The sequence below is a fragment of the Astatotilapia calliptera genome, chromosome 3, assembly GCF_964374335.1.
Source record: "Astatotilapia calliptera chromosome 3, fAstCal68.1, whole genome shotgun sequence".
Taxonomy (NCBI): domain Eukaryota; kingdom Metazoa; phylum Chordata; class Actinopteri; order Cichliformes; family Cichlidae; genus Astatotilapia; species Astatotilapia calliptera.
This window is the reverse complement of record NC_137424.1, coordinates 72753728-72767839: the sequence shown is the minus strand read 5'-3', so window position 1 is coordinate 72767839 and position 14112 is coordinate 72753728. Positions and strand designations below refer to the sequence as shown.

At 42.8% G+C, this 14112-nt stretch overlaps 1 long non-coding RNA gene across 2 annotated transcripts; it reads right to left on the bottom strand.

Annotated features, from left to right (window-relative positions):
• Window positions 1-6894: 6894 nt before the first annotated feature.
• On the bottom strand, window positions 6895-13820 carry LOC145425828 (uncharacterized). 2 transcript variants are annotated; one of them, XR_013906587.1, is made up of 3 exons: window positions 9393-13810; window positions 9173-9275; window positions 6895-8728 (listed from the first exon to the last, which is right to left on the bottom strand). It is a non-coding gene; the product is annotated as an uncharacterized LOC145425828 (long non-coding RNA). The 2 variants fall into 2 exon arrangements; XR_013906586.1 differs by having other exon boundaries at window positions 9173-13820.
• Between the last annotated feature and the right edge of the window lie 292 nt (window positions 13821-14112).

Sequence of the window (14112 nt, the reverse complement as noted above, 5' to 3'; positions counted from 1 at the left end):
GGTTGTAGGACCAGCTTTAAAATCGCATGACAAAAATATCATACACATTAAAAAAAACTGCATCACCAACGTAGCCTGGACAACATTTGCTAGTTAGATGAAGTCAGCTATCTCATCTTAGCATATTTATATGCATATTTATAATCATACGGTTCTTGGAGTGAGTGCATACACTCATGAAGTTTAGTAACTTCCGGTCACTGCAACAAGCCCAGGTACAGTTTACCGCCGGATGGGTGCAGGACCTTGAAATGCACCGTGTAGAACGAAAGACCATCGTACGTATCATAAGTTTACCAGTCTCACAAATCGTCGTCATAAATACATAATCGTACTGGGCAATTAGTGATACAAAAAACCTGTTTTATCCTGTGAATAAAAGTATATGTTTTTGTCAATGTACCATAATAACAGAAGCGAAACGCAATATTGTGTCAGGACAATTCACTATTTATGCACAATAAACAAAGGAGCATAGCGCGACAATTTCTGTTCAGCGCCAGATTTGCTTGTAACCTATATCACTAATTATGTTATGAAAATGACGTATTAAGTACTAAAAAACACTGACCTTCGTGTAAATGCTTGGAGCAGACTAACCTGTGAGCTGGAGAGTTCTGGGACGTTATATTTGGTCTTTGAATGGCTGCAATCCAGACCATCCGTCGCATCTTTGTTACTTCGGAAACATGGCTCGAACAATTTCTCTTCAACGACGTAATCCGATAACAACCGATCTCTTTACCCGTCGGCTTCCCGTGGCTGTCATGCGACCGGCTATTGCAGTTAATAATACAACAGCTTCTTGACATTTTTGTGTTTCTTTTTATCGCTGTGTGACTGATTTTAATTGAAAGCCTGCGTGCGCTAGTACCGCTTGCCACGAGTTCCCAGAATCCTTTGCGGTTCTACCAGTGAATGACGTCACATTTTCAATCTCTATATAATATGCATGTTAAATTTTATATTTGGGGTAAAATATCAAGTCTTTTCAAGTAAACCGGTTCAAGTCCAATTCAAGTCCCAAGTCATTGGTGTAAAAGTCCAAGTCAAGTCACAAGTCATTGGTGTAAAAGTCCAAGTCAAGTCACAAGTCTTAGAACATTTTTTCAAGTCAAGTCTAAAGTCATAAAATTAATGACTCGAGTCTGACTCGAGTCCAAGTCATGTGACTCGAGTCCACACCTCTGGTTTGTACAGTAGACATACAAGGCAAATAAGAGTAACAATATACAGTACAATGAAATAAGAAGGATAAATAAATAAAGGATAAAAAAAGAAAAAAGAAAAAAAAAGGGGGGGGGGATGTGACAGACTTCATAACAACTTTGTACTTGAAAGTTGTGACAGCTCATTCGTTAAACATTTCTGAATGAATTTCAATCAATGATAAACCTTTTTTTATTGGAAGTTAATTTAAGAGAGTTTAAGTAATATTCAATATATATATATATTCTCGTACTTATAGTACGCGTCGTACGTAGTACACGTAGTGCGCGTAGTGCGCGTAGTGCGTGTAGTGCGCGTAGTGCGCGTACTTCAAGCGTGCAGACCCTGAATTGGGACACAGCCTCTGACCATGTTTCGTCCTCCACTCCTCTCTTGTGTGGTGTCCCAAAGAGCTCAGTTCTAGGCCCCCTCCTCTTTTCTTTGTATCTGCTCTCTCTTGGATCTATACTGAGAAAAACACAGCATTGCATTTCACTCTACAGAAAAAAGGCAATTATTTCATAGCCATTACTTTAGTGTCTTGATGACATTAAGGCTTTGATGTCTCTTAACCTTTTGAAATTCAGTGACAAAAAGACTGAGGTGATGGTTTTTGGCAGCCCCACTGAGACACCAAATGTATATTTAGATACCTTGGCCCAGTATGTTAAGCCAACTGTCACAAACCTGCTGGTCAAAGTGGACTGTGATCTGAAACTTGACAATTAGATCAAAGCAGTGGTAAAATCAAGCTTCTTTCAGCTCAGGCAGCGAGCTAAAATAAAGCCAATTCTTTCACAAAGGCACGTTGACACAGTAATCAACGCCTTTGTTAGCACTCGGTTGGATTACTGTAATGCACTTTATATAGGGGTCAGTGCTTCAAACATCTACAGAGCGTCCAATATCCTGCAGCTTGAAAGTTTGAGCACATTTCCCCTATTTTAGCTTCACTTCACCTGCTGCCCATTTCTTTTTAGGATTCCTTTTAAATTATTTTATTTGCTTTTAAAGCCCTCCATGGCCTAGTCTAATCTTATTTCTCTGAGCTGCTACAGCCGTATATACCCGCCTTTCTCAGGTCAGCTGATCAGCTGTTCCTGAATGTACCCGGGACTGAGCGTAAACGCTTTTTCTGTAGCAGCTCCAAAACTGTGGAACAACATGCCTTTTGAGATAAGACAGACCTCTTCTGTGTTTTTTTTATTCTATGCTGTTTTAATTTTGATGTATTATGTGTTTTATTTTTTTACTGTTTTGTTTTATTCTATCGTTCTTAACCTATTTGCCAACACCCTTAACGACTTTTACTGCCGTTTTGACGAGCCATCAGGCAGCTTTCACGCCTCCAACGGCCCCAACAATAGAGACACTTTGGACACATTCCCCCACCTCTCCCCCATCACCACCATCAAACACTTCACCTACAACACCCCCCTCCTCACCCCACACAAAGGAGGATTTCACACCACCTCCTCCCACCACAACTCTTCATATTCATGAAGCAGATGTGAGGAAGCAGTTTAAGAGTCTGAATGCTCGAAAAGCTCCCGGCCCAGATGGTGTGTCTCCTGCCACCCTCAGACACTGTGTAAACGAGCTGGCCCCAGTGTTTTCTGGCATTTTCAACTCCTCACTGCAGACATGTCATGTGCCTGCCTGCTTCAGTCCTCTACCATAATCCCTGTGCCCAAGAAACCTAGGATCACTGGACTAAATGACTTCAGACCCGTGGCTCTGACATCTGTGGTCATGAAGTCATTAGAGCGCCCGGTTCTCTCCTATCTCAAGACCCTCACGGCCCCCCTCCTGGACCCCCTGCAGTTTGCATACAGAGCCAACAGGTCTGTAGATGACGCCATCAACATGGCCCTACACTTCATCCTGGAGCATCTGGACTCCCCAGGAACCTACGCCAGGATCCTGTTTGTGGACTTCAGCTCTGCCTTCAACACCATCCTTCCAGACCATCTCCAAGGCAAGCTTTCCCAGATGAATGTGCCTGATCCCATCTGCTGGTGGATCACTGACTTCCTGACGGACAGGAAGCAGCATGTGAGGCTGGGAAAGAATGTCTCGGACTCCCGGACCATCAGCACCAGCTCCCCTCAGGGCTGTGTTCTTTCTCCTCTGCTCTTCTCCCTATACACCAACTGCTGCACCTCCACCCACCAGTCTGTCAAGCTAATCAAGTTTGCAGATGACACCACCGCTATTGGACTCATCTCGGACGGGGATGAGTCTGCCTACAGGATGGAGGTTGAACGTCTGGTGTCCTGGTGCAGCCACAACAACCTGGTGCTGAATGCCCAGAAGACAGTGGAGCACACAGCCCCACTCCCCCCCATCATCCTGACTGACACCCTCATCACCTCTGTGGACTCATTCCGCTTCCTAGGTACCACCATCACCCAGGACCTGAAGTGGGAGCCCACCATCCCCTCCGTCATTAAGAAAGCCCAGCAGAGGATGTACTTCCTGAGGCAGCTGAAGAAATTCAACCTGCCAACACGGACGATGATGCAATTCTACACTGCAATCATCGAGTCCATCCTCACCTCCTCCATCACCGTGTGGTACGCTGGAGCCACTATCAGGGACAAACAGAGACTGCAGCGTGTTGTGCGCTCTGCTGAGAAGGTGATTGGCTGCAGACTCCCATCTCTGCAGGACCTGTACACCTCCAGGACATTGCGGCGTGCAGCTCGGATCACAGCTGACCCTTCTCACCCTGGACACAGTCTGTTTGACCTGCTCCCCTCAGGCAGGAGGCTCCGGTCCATTCGCACCAGAACCTCTCGCCATAAGAACAGTTTCTTCCCCTCTGCTGTTGGACACATGAACAATAACCGTATGACTGTTCCCGCCACTAACACATGACCCTACACTGTGTTCACTGCATCATTCCATGTTTGGCACTGATCACCACCTGCACTCATGTATATATCTATCTACTTAGCACTTTTAATTCTTATTCTTGTTTTTTTTCTCATGTCTATTTAAGCGTTATTTATGACAGTATGTTTGCACTAAGCACCGCAGCAATTTCCTAATGTTGTAAACCTGCTCAACATTTGGCAATAAAACCCTTTCTGATTCTGATTTACTGTATAGCACTTTGGTCCTGTGCTGGGTATTTTAAAGTGCTTTATAAATAAAGATGGTTTGGATTGGATAAAATTAAATACATCTTGTTCTCTTAGACTTTATTATTGTGATCCAGTGGAACTCTTTTCCTGCTCCCTGTTATGGATCTCTGTGACTACAATAAAATTCCCTCCATCCATCACTGAACTGCACTGAAGTAAAACGTCATCCTAAGCACTGCAGTACACCAAAGGACACCACTAATAAACACTGATTACACTCTGTTCTTCTTGCAGCAACAATTTTTTCTGCAGGTAAAAATTTCCCGTGTCACCCGCAGCTGCAACTGAGCAGTAAGAATGTATTTGTCTCTATTCAAATGATGATTCAGTGAATTTGAATTATCCTGCAGCAGGAGAATGACCCCAAGCATACAGTCAGTCATTAAGAACTATCTTCAGTGTAGAGAAGAACAAGAAGTACTGGAAGTGATAGTACAGCCCACCACAGAACCCTGAACATCATCGAGTGTGTCTGGGTTTACATGAAGAGAGAGAAGGATGTGAGGAAGCTGGTAGGAACAACCTACCTTCAAAAACTGTGTGCAAGTGCACCTAGAAGAATTGATGCTGTTTTGAAGGCAAAAGGTGTTTACACCACTTATTGATTTATCTTTTGTTCATTCACTGCATTTTGTTGATTGATGAAAATATGGTGACTTTCAGCTCACAGGGCTCAAATAAGAGAACCAATCAGTCATATTTGTAGGTTATTGTTACGCCCCAGTCTAGGGGTACAGAAACATAACATAAGGGTTGGAAAGGAAGTGACCCCACCCTGGTTCCAAAAACCATAGTCAGAAGCCAATCTTTGAAGTGAGCGGTGGTTCATTTGTGTCTACACTGAAAAACTTTACTCTGGGATGAACAAAGCCCGAAATAACACGCCCCCCCCCAAAAAAAAGCAACAACAAAACAAGCTAAGTCAGGAAAGGAGGTGCTGTCTAAACCCTATGTGAAACATAAACCAAACAAAGGACACATGCTACACTTAACTCCCTAACTGAAATAAACAGGAGAATATTAAGGCAGCTCTCCTCTTCTGCTTCAGTGCTTATTTACAGTTTACTATTTACAAGTGAAAATGTGTCTACATACTATGTCCAAAGCTCTGTAGGTCTTAAGGATCACACACACGAATGTCACAAAGTTTGGAGGCCAAGGATGGGTCTGCTGCTGCTGTCACCTGCTGCCGCCAACAACTGCTGGTGAGGGATGTTTTAAAAACAGCCACATGATGAGGGGACCAATAACCCACCGCCAGCTCTCCTATCAGGAAGGACCTGTAGATACTTAAAGACATAGCACAGAAACAAACTCTAGACGGCCAGGGCCGTAACAGCTATTGCCAATAACGTTCAACTATTAAAATACATTTTGCTAAAGTGACTTTAATGTCCCCTGTATTAGATCAAAATAAGAGAAAACAGATAACCACTGTTGTGATACCCTTTATCTCTCACCTGGGTTTGTTGGTTTTGTCAAGTCAATTAATACAAAGAAGAACTGGCTTTGTTGAGCTGCCTCAGTTAAATCACTAACACGGGTACACACTTAGCCTGTATTTTTGTAGGAACATTACATTCTGGCAACTTAAGCTCACCATCTGTAAACTTAACATGTGAAGCTCAAGATTAAAGAAAACAAACTGAAGCAAAATTAAGAGAAACTCTATATTTGTTTCTTTATCAGTACCTGTGAGAAGACTGTTCATACTGTGTTGTTCTCTCTGCAAAGTTTTCTATCAGTAAATCTCAGAGAGACAAAGTAAACATTTACCGTCAGGTCCCAAGCTACTGCTAAAGATACTGTTACTGTGCCACGTGCATATCTTTGGAAATAATGAATTAGGTGGCAAAATCTGAGAATTAAAATCAGTTAATTAACTAAAAAGATAGAAAACAAGTAGAAAACCAAATTGAAAGGAAATATGTGTCGGTGTGTCTCCTCCTGTGATAAACCTCCACATGTACCACTGAAAACAGTTAAATTAGTTTGAATCAGAAATCAGGGCTCAAACTACTTGTTCTGAGACCATTTCTTCATTTTTCACACCAAAGTGTTTGTAGCTGTCGCATTGAAATGTAATTATTATGTAATTGCAATGTTCAACATTTGGTGTTTAATCTGGATTCATGTTGTGTTGTCGCCACCTACTGGTGGGCCTGAGTGTGACGCTTTGTGGTGCGCATGCTTTGGGGTGATGCTCAATTAAACGCACATGTCACCAGAGACTGAAGGCTCGAGCCAGAAAGAGAATGCTGGCTTGTGTAAAAGGTGGAAATATTGAAGATATGGACTACAATTGCTCATGAATGTTCAGTAGTAAGGCGCACACGGTATGTTGGTGCATTTACTTTGTGTGCATGTTTTATTTGAGTTGTACTTTTTGTTCTCCTGATGTAATATCCGTGTTTTTCATTGATCATTTCACCAGTTTTTCACGGTGTTTGCTGGTGAAAAGAAGATTAAAATACTGGCTGAACATCAGTTGGAGCATGGCCCTTCATTCTACTTCGAACATGAAAAACCTTCAGGAGCAGTTACACTGTTTAATAAGACAAACGTTACAGAGTTCATCAAATATAACTAACGCTTTAACATTATCAGGATTTCATAATACAAACTTCAAATCAACAGGAAAACAGCTGCAGAACACGTGGATCAAAATGAATTCATTAAAAAACAACATGTGGACTTCAAGGATACAGTAAATACACTAAAGTGAAAGGAGGAGCCAAAAATGTGAAAGAATTTGAATTAAGTAAAAGTAGTCACCTGTGATCTTTAAAATGGTCCTGATGTGTGCTGCTGTTTTTAACTTTCAACATTTCTTTGCTGCCACTGTGAATATGAATGTGGTCTTTGCCTAATTAAATAAATGTTACACTGACTCACTGCTTCATGTTCTGGTACAAACTGGCATTATATGAAAGTACAGCCCAAAACCAGTTTAGCTTGAGTTTCTTTTTTCTGGACATAAAGTCACAGCAGGTGTTGTTTCAAAGCTGGTGGACAGATTTAGTTCATTTTGGAGGATTTAAGAGCAACTGCTGTGAAAATATTTGCAGTTTTGGGAGAAAATGATTTAAGAGAAGATTTTACCACAGCAAAAGATTAAATATGAATGAAGGATTGAAATTTAACTTAGGTAACACATAAAATGAATACAACTACTAAACACTACTGTGTCCTATGGGAACAAAGAATAAAATGTAACAGGGATAACATTTTAGAGAATTAAAATCCCTAAAAGGAAAAATAATAAACTTGATATACATATCTATCTATCTACATATCTCACGATGTCAGATCAGCATCCTGATGTGGCACACCTGTGAGGTGGGATGGATTATCTCAGCAAAGCAGAAGTGCTCACTATCACACATTTAGACTGATTTGTGAACAATGTTTGGGAGGGATGGTAATATTGTGTATCTGGAGTGACTTTTAGGTCTTTATGTCCATCCCATGTCAAATCGGAGCAGAAACAAAGGTGTTGCGTTTATATTTTTGTTGAGTGTAAATACATACTCACAGTAAGTGAGTTACTTTCTTGTGTGGATCTGTTGGTGTTTTTTCAGCTGATGTGGAGATTTAAAAGACTTTCCACACAAGTCACAGCTGTACGCTTTAATTCCAGAGTGGGTAACTAGATGCCTCTGTAAGTTGCTATATAGAGCAAAAGCCTTACCACACAACTCAAAACTGTGTGCTTTAAATCCACTGTGGATTAGTTGGTGTTTTTTTAGGTCTCCAGCCCAGGTAAAAGACTTTCCACAAAACTCACACCTGTAAGGTTTAACTCCACGGTGGATGGTGTGGTGTCTTTTTAAGTCTCCAGCCAAGGTAAAAGACTTTCCACATAACTCACAGTTGTAAGGTTTAAATCCACTGTGGATGATTTGGTGTCTTTTTAAGTCTCCAGCCTGGGAAAAAGACTTTCCACACAAGTCACAGCTATAAGGTTTAAATCCATTGTGGATGATTTGGTGTCTTTTTAAGTCTCCAGCCTGGGTAAAAGACTTTCCACACAAGTCACAACTGTAAGGTTTAACTCCACTGTGGATGAGTTGGTGAGTTTTTAAGGGTCCAGCCAAGGTAAAAGACTTTCCACACAACTCACAGCTGTAAGGTTTAACTCCACTGTGGATGAGTTGGTGAGTTTTTAAGTTTCCAGCCTGGGTAAAAGACTTTCCACACAAGTCACAACTGTACGCTTTAACTCCACTGTGGATGAGTTGGTGTCGTTTTAAGTGTCCAGCCCGGGTAAAATCCTTCCCGCACTCATCACAGCTGTAGGTTTTCTCTCCCTTTCTTCTGTGAGGTTTGTCGGCCTCCTGAGAGCGCTGACTTCTTGCTCCATGTTGGTCCTGCAGTGACAGAGATACAAAGACAGGCAGTGAGTGAAATGCAGTCGTGGAACAAACTGAAATTGGTGGAATCAGACATGACAAAAAAACACATTGTAGGTGTGTTACCACCACCTTCTGGTGATAGTATCACATTACAATGATGTGCTACAATGAGAGTTGTACAAAATGACACTATTGAAGAAATATTGATCATCAATGAATCTCTATTACTTCAGAAAAAAAAATTAGTTCAACTGATGATATTGTTGTTTCAATGTATGTAGAGAAAATATGATCTTTGTATTTTCTTGCAACTTCTGTGGTTTTTAGTTGTGAATGTAGATTCTGTACATATGGAGGAGCCCAGGATGGAAAAGATAAAGCTGCTGTTAACAGGTTTTTAAAAACCGACCAGCTGTACACACAGTTTCAATAACAGTGTAACTGTGATGTTCTTCTCACCTTTTGTGTTGGAGTCATTGTTTCCTCTGTAGTGGCTGAGCTGAGTCCAAAGGGCTGAAATTGTTCCTCTGCTGCACCACCAGACTCTTCTCCTGTTACTCAGCTGGGACACAAAAAGATATATATATGTATATAGTATAGTATATATATATGTATTTTATGCCTGACAAAAAGAAGCAGAGCAAATAAACATGACTAAACTCCTCAGTGACAACAATACCTTTGAAGCTTCCATAGATCCACAAAGACGGAGTCCCGATCAGTCTCAATGGTAGCAGTATAAACTCAGCCACCTACAACATTTCAAGCACCTCATTACCATCCTAGCGCCCCTAGGATGGTAATGGTTGAAATGTAATGAGGTTTTTAAAAAACATTTCGAAACTCACTCTGTTAATGTGGAATTCTAAAATTATTTTACAAATGGAGAATTTATTTATTTATCAAAATTTATCAAAATAATAATTTTGATTTACTCATGAAAGTGGCCACTTTCATGAGTAAATCATATAAGTTTTTACTATTTCTTTTCCATATGGGTTGTATCTGCTTGACGCATGAGGGGGCATCATAAATAATACCGTGATGCTATAAAAACAACTGCTTGTGTATTATTGGGCGGAGATTGACGCTGAGTGTGTGACAGTGTTCATCCCCCCACACGTGTGTTTATTAAAATCATCATTTGATCTAACCCTCCTGGACAAGTGTTGTGATTTTGAATCCCTCCTGTATTCCTCCTCAATATTTGAACGCTTAACAGTGTCCACGTCACACAGCTCCATGGATTTTGGATTATCTTCTCTGCTCAAGGGGAGGAGGTGGAGAAAGAATCTATTCGGGTCCAGCTATGTCGGATTATTGCTGCCAACCTGTTTTTTGTGGAGCGCTTATCGGAGCATCACAAAGACTGGCTACAACTGGAGGAGTTTCCCATTCACCGTCAAAGCAGCAAGCCCCTCAACATGCAGACTGGATCACTCCAGCCCCTGTGTGATGCAGCTCTCCCTACACCAGCTACAGGAATTAAAGTTGGCGTGTTGAGCCTCCCGCCTGTCTCCAGGTCCATGTCGACGCAGCAGCAGACAAGTGCTGCATTTTCCTTGACACAACCAGTGGCTGCTTCTAGCACCACATTCACCTCAGCCATGACAGCGCCAGCTTCCACAACCGTGGCTTCCAGGAGGAGGCGGTGTCCACGTCATCACCGCGGCTTACAGCAGCATGAGGTGGGTGACTGTGTTCCGTGTGTTTTTTCTAAGGAGGAAGCTAAAATCAACACAGATTTGCCAGTTCATTGGCCCGGTTATGAAGAGACTGTTCATGTTCATGAAAGGACTAAGACTGACAAGTTACTGCCCAAGTCTTCCACAGAACATCTTATCCCTTTGCACAATTATCTAGCATCTCTGTGTATTGATCATGCCACGACCCATGCTTCTAAGAAGTCAGGCTTCAAGACTGTTTTCACTGGAGATGCTAGCCGTGAGGCTCAGCAAAGCCCCTGTGGGACTGAGACCCAGGCCAGGTTGGATCCAGAGGCTGATTTGGAGGACTAACTTTGCTCTGGACCTCCCGAAGAGCCTGTTGCTGCTTCCATGGGGGTCATTGAGCAGTTTGTGTAGACTCTTCTAGTGTCTGCTGGGGGTTCAGGCGAACCACTCCAGCACTTCACAGCTCCCGCTCCGCCATCAGTTCCTGCTGAGTGCTCTGGAGAGCCCGCCCTGCCGTCTGTGGTTGCCATGCCGTCACCTGCCATGCCTCAGCCAGAGGTTTTCGCACCTGCTCGCCCTGCCATGCCAGCTGGATGTTCAGCCGAGCCCATCCAGCATCCTGCCATGACAGCTAGAGGTTCAGCTGAGCCCGTCCAGCATCCCGCAGCTTCCACGTCTGGTTCTGTCTTGTTACTGATCAAAAAATCGTAAAGTGAGCTTCTCCACATTACAGTGGGCACTGGAGAACATCATCTATGTGGGACACGATTAGATAGTAAGTCCTAAGTCCCTTGTCTAAAAGGATTCAGCAAGGTAATCCATTCTAAATTCTTCTTGATGCATGCTCAATCATCCAGGTAAGTAAATCTTGAAAAGTTGATTCTGTTCATCTGGACGTAGCGTTTTCAGTGGGAGAAACGTTTCGTCACTCATCCAAGTGACTTCTTCAGTCTCAGCTGACTGCAGGTTTCCCCAATCTTATAAACAGTAACTAGAACCACTGAAGGAACAATGGGCTGGTAGGTCAGTTCCTTCATCATAATTATGTAAATTCTCATGACCACTGATCAAAGACCACTGGTCAATGGCCATGAGTACCATTCACAGAGAGTTGGAGAATGGCTGCAATCACAGCATTGTAAGATGGCAAAAGATGTCCCCTTAGTCCCCCTCCGCGATTCAGAGATGATCTTTCCCTTCTCATGTAGATGGCCTCCTTGACGCCACGCTCAAACTTGCGTTCCTCCCTGTCCAGGATGTGTACATCCTCATCAGTGAAAGAGTGTCCACTGGCCAGTAGGTGCTGTGGAGGCAGATTTTTCTTCTCATGTATTAATCACATATTTAATCATATCACATTAGTTATAGAAATATCACTTTCTCACTTTACTATAGTAAGAGCACTGAGCTCAGCAGTACGGCTGGGATCCAGGTTTTGATTGCATGATTCTTTTTTTCCTCTTTCAGAAATATGGAACAGAAAACATGGAGTATGAAGTGTGTAGAAACTGAGGAATGCAGTAAAGAGAAGTGTGTTTGTGTGTGTCTGTAAGAAGTGATGGAAAGAGATGTGTTAAAATGTGGATAGAAGAATAAGAGAGGGAAAGTGTTATTGAGCAGTGATGAAAATGATATTATAAGTGTCTCAGTCTGTTATTACAGGTGACTACGGAACTGGATCAATGTCCACCACGGCACAGCGGCCAGAACAAAATGATAGATTAACATAATTGGAACCACACCGAGCCTGTGTTTTGGTTGAATATTATTCAGCTTCATCCCCATGTATATCTTACACTAAAGAACAAGCTTCGAGGACAATCAATGTCTCCCAGAAGACAAATGCAGTTCGAGAGCAAAGGCGTCGGTTTCAAGAGTCAACAAGGTGAACAGACAGCAGCACTGCCCTAAATCTTAAACCTTAAAGGGTTCAGCAGCACGTACAAATGTCATCGTAGACGGGAGCATGCGCTCCCAATCACAAGCCGAGAGGTTCACCAAATTCAAATCAAATTCAAATTTTATTTGTCACATACACAGTCATACACAGTACGATATGCAGTGAAATGCTTAGACAACTGCTCGTGACCTAAAGAAAAAAGACTATGAAGACTTTTCCAGCTTTGTGTGTCTGTTAAAATGCTTTTTACAAATCCTGCTGGAATATGTCTGGTTACATCTGCAGTCAAAGTAAAATGGAAATAATTGAACAAGCGAGCAAACCATCAACTTCTCCCAGCATGCTGAGCTAATGATTAGTTGGTGTTTTTTTCCAAACACCCTCTCAACCTTCTCTCAACGTGATCACAATAAACTGTGAACAGACACCGAGGAGAGCAGCCGAAGACTTCATTCAGGAGCTGTTGAAGTACGCTGACTTCGGGGGCGCTACTGAGCCGACAATGGAGTAAGGCATGTTGAACTGGGCTCACGCCTGTCTAGCTTATATTTTAACAATTCCAAGCCCCTTTTAAAGGATAATTTAAACGAACTATCACTCCCCCTAACACCTGTGACCGACGGGGAAAAACGGACCAGTGGTTACAACCGGAAGGGCATCTAAACCCGAGGGGCCGGCATACTTATACTTAAGCAAGTGGGAGCTTGTCGCCTAGCTTGTCGCCCAGCTTGTCGCCCAGCTTGTCACCCAGCTTGTCGCCCAGCTTGTCGCCTAGCTTGTCGCCTAGCTTGTCGCCTAGCTCGCAGTCAGGAAACACAATGGAGTATGAAGGTCTGAAATCGGACATCCTCTCCTCTCTGAAAGATGATATCTCCACGATTATCAGGTGAGTACTGACAAGTCCGCTTGCAGAGGATTTCGACTACCTCAAGTACAAACTAAGAGAAGTTAAGACGGAGATTGCTAACAACACAGCAGCAGTCCGCTCCGAAATTAACAACATCAAGTCCGCTACTAGCGACCTGAAAGAGGGTTTATCATTATGGTCGGACAAGGTTGTCAGCCTCCAAGAGACGGCTGCAGGATTACAGACTGAGCTGGCTTGCTTAAAAGAAAAGAATGGAGCTATGGAGTCAAGAATGCGGAGGTGCAATATTCGTATTGTGGGTGTTGCGGAGGATGCCAGTTCCAGCTCGACCAGCTCAGTTTCTACTCTATTGAAAGATGTTCTGCAACTGGATGAAGAAATCCTGGTGGACCGCTCACATAGAGACCTTGCTCCCAGAAGATCTAACGGGAAACCTCAAGTTATCATCGCCAAACTCCATTACTACCAAGCCTGCGTCACTGTGCTACGGCAGGCCCGGGAGCGGTGTCAGTTGCCATCTTTCCTGATTACACCGCGAGCATTGCCATAGCTTGCTCTGCTTTTAAGGACGTGAGGAACCTGCTTCGAGGGCGTCAAGATGTCCGCTATGGAATAATGTTTCCAGAGAGACTGCGTATATCTTTTAGGGGCGAGAGTAAGGAGTTTCTGGATCCAGAGAAGGCAATGGTGTACGTGAAAAACGTCATCTTACCAAGTGAAACTGCCGGGTGAAGTTCCCCTCCTGACTGACTTGTTTCTAGCCAGTCGCAGATGATGAGGCTTCGCAAGACACAGGGTTTGGTGGACAGTAGAGCTGGGCGATATAAGATTTTTTCATATCACGATATGTTTTTTTCATTCCAGGCGATAACGATATATATCACGATATAAGCCAAATGACTATATTTGTAAGATTTAAATGTGCCGTTGCTCACAAGTAAAATGTGAAATAATCAGC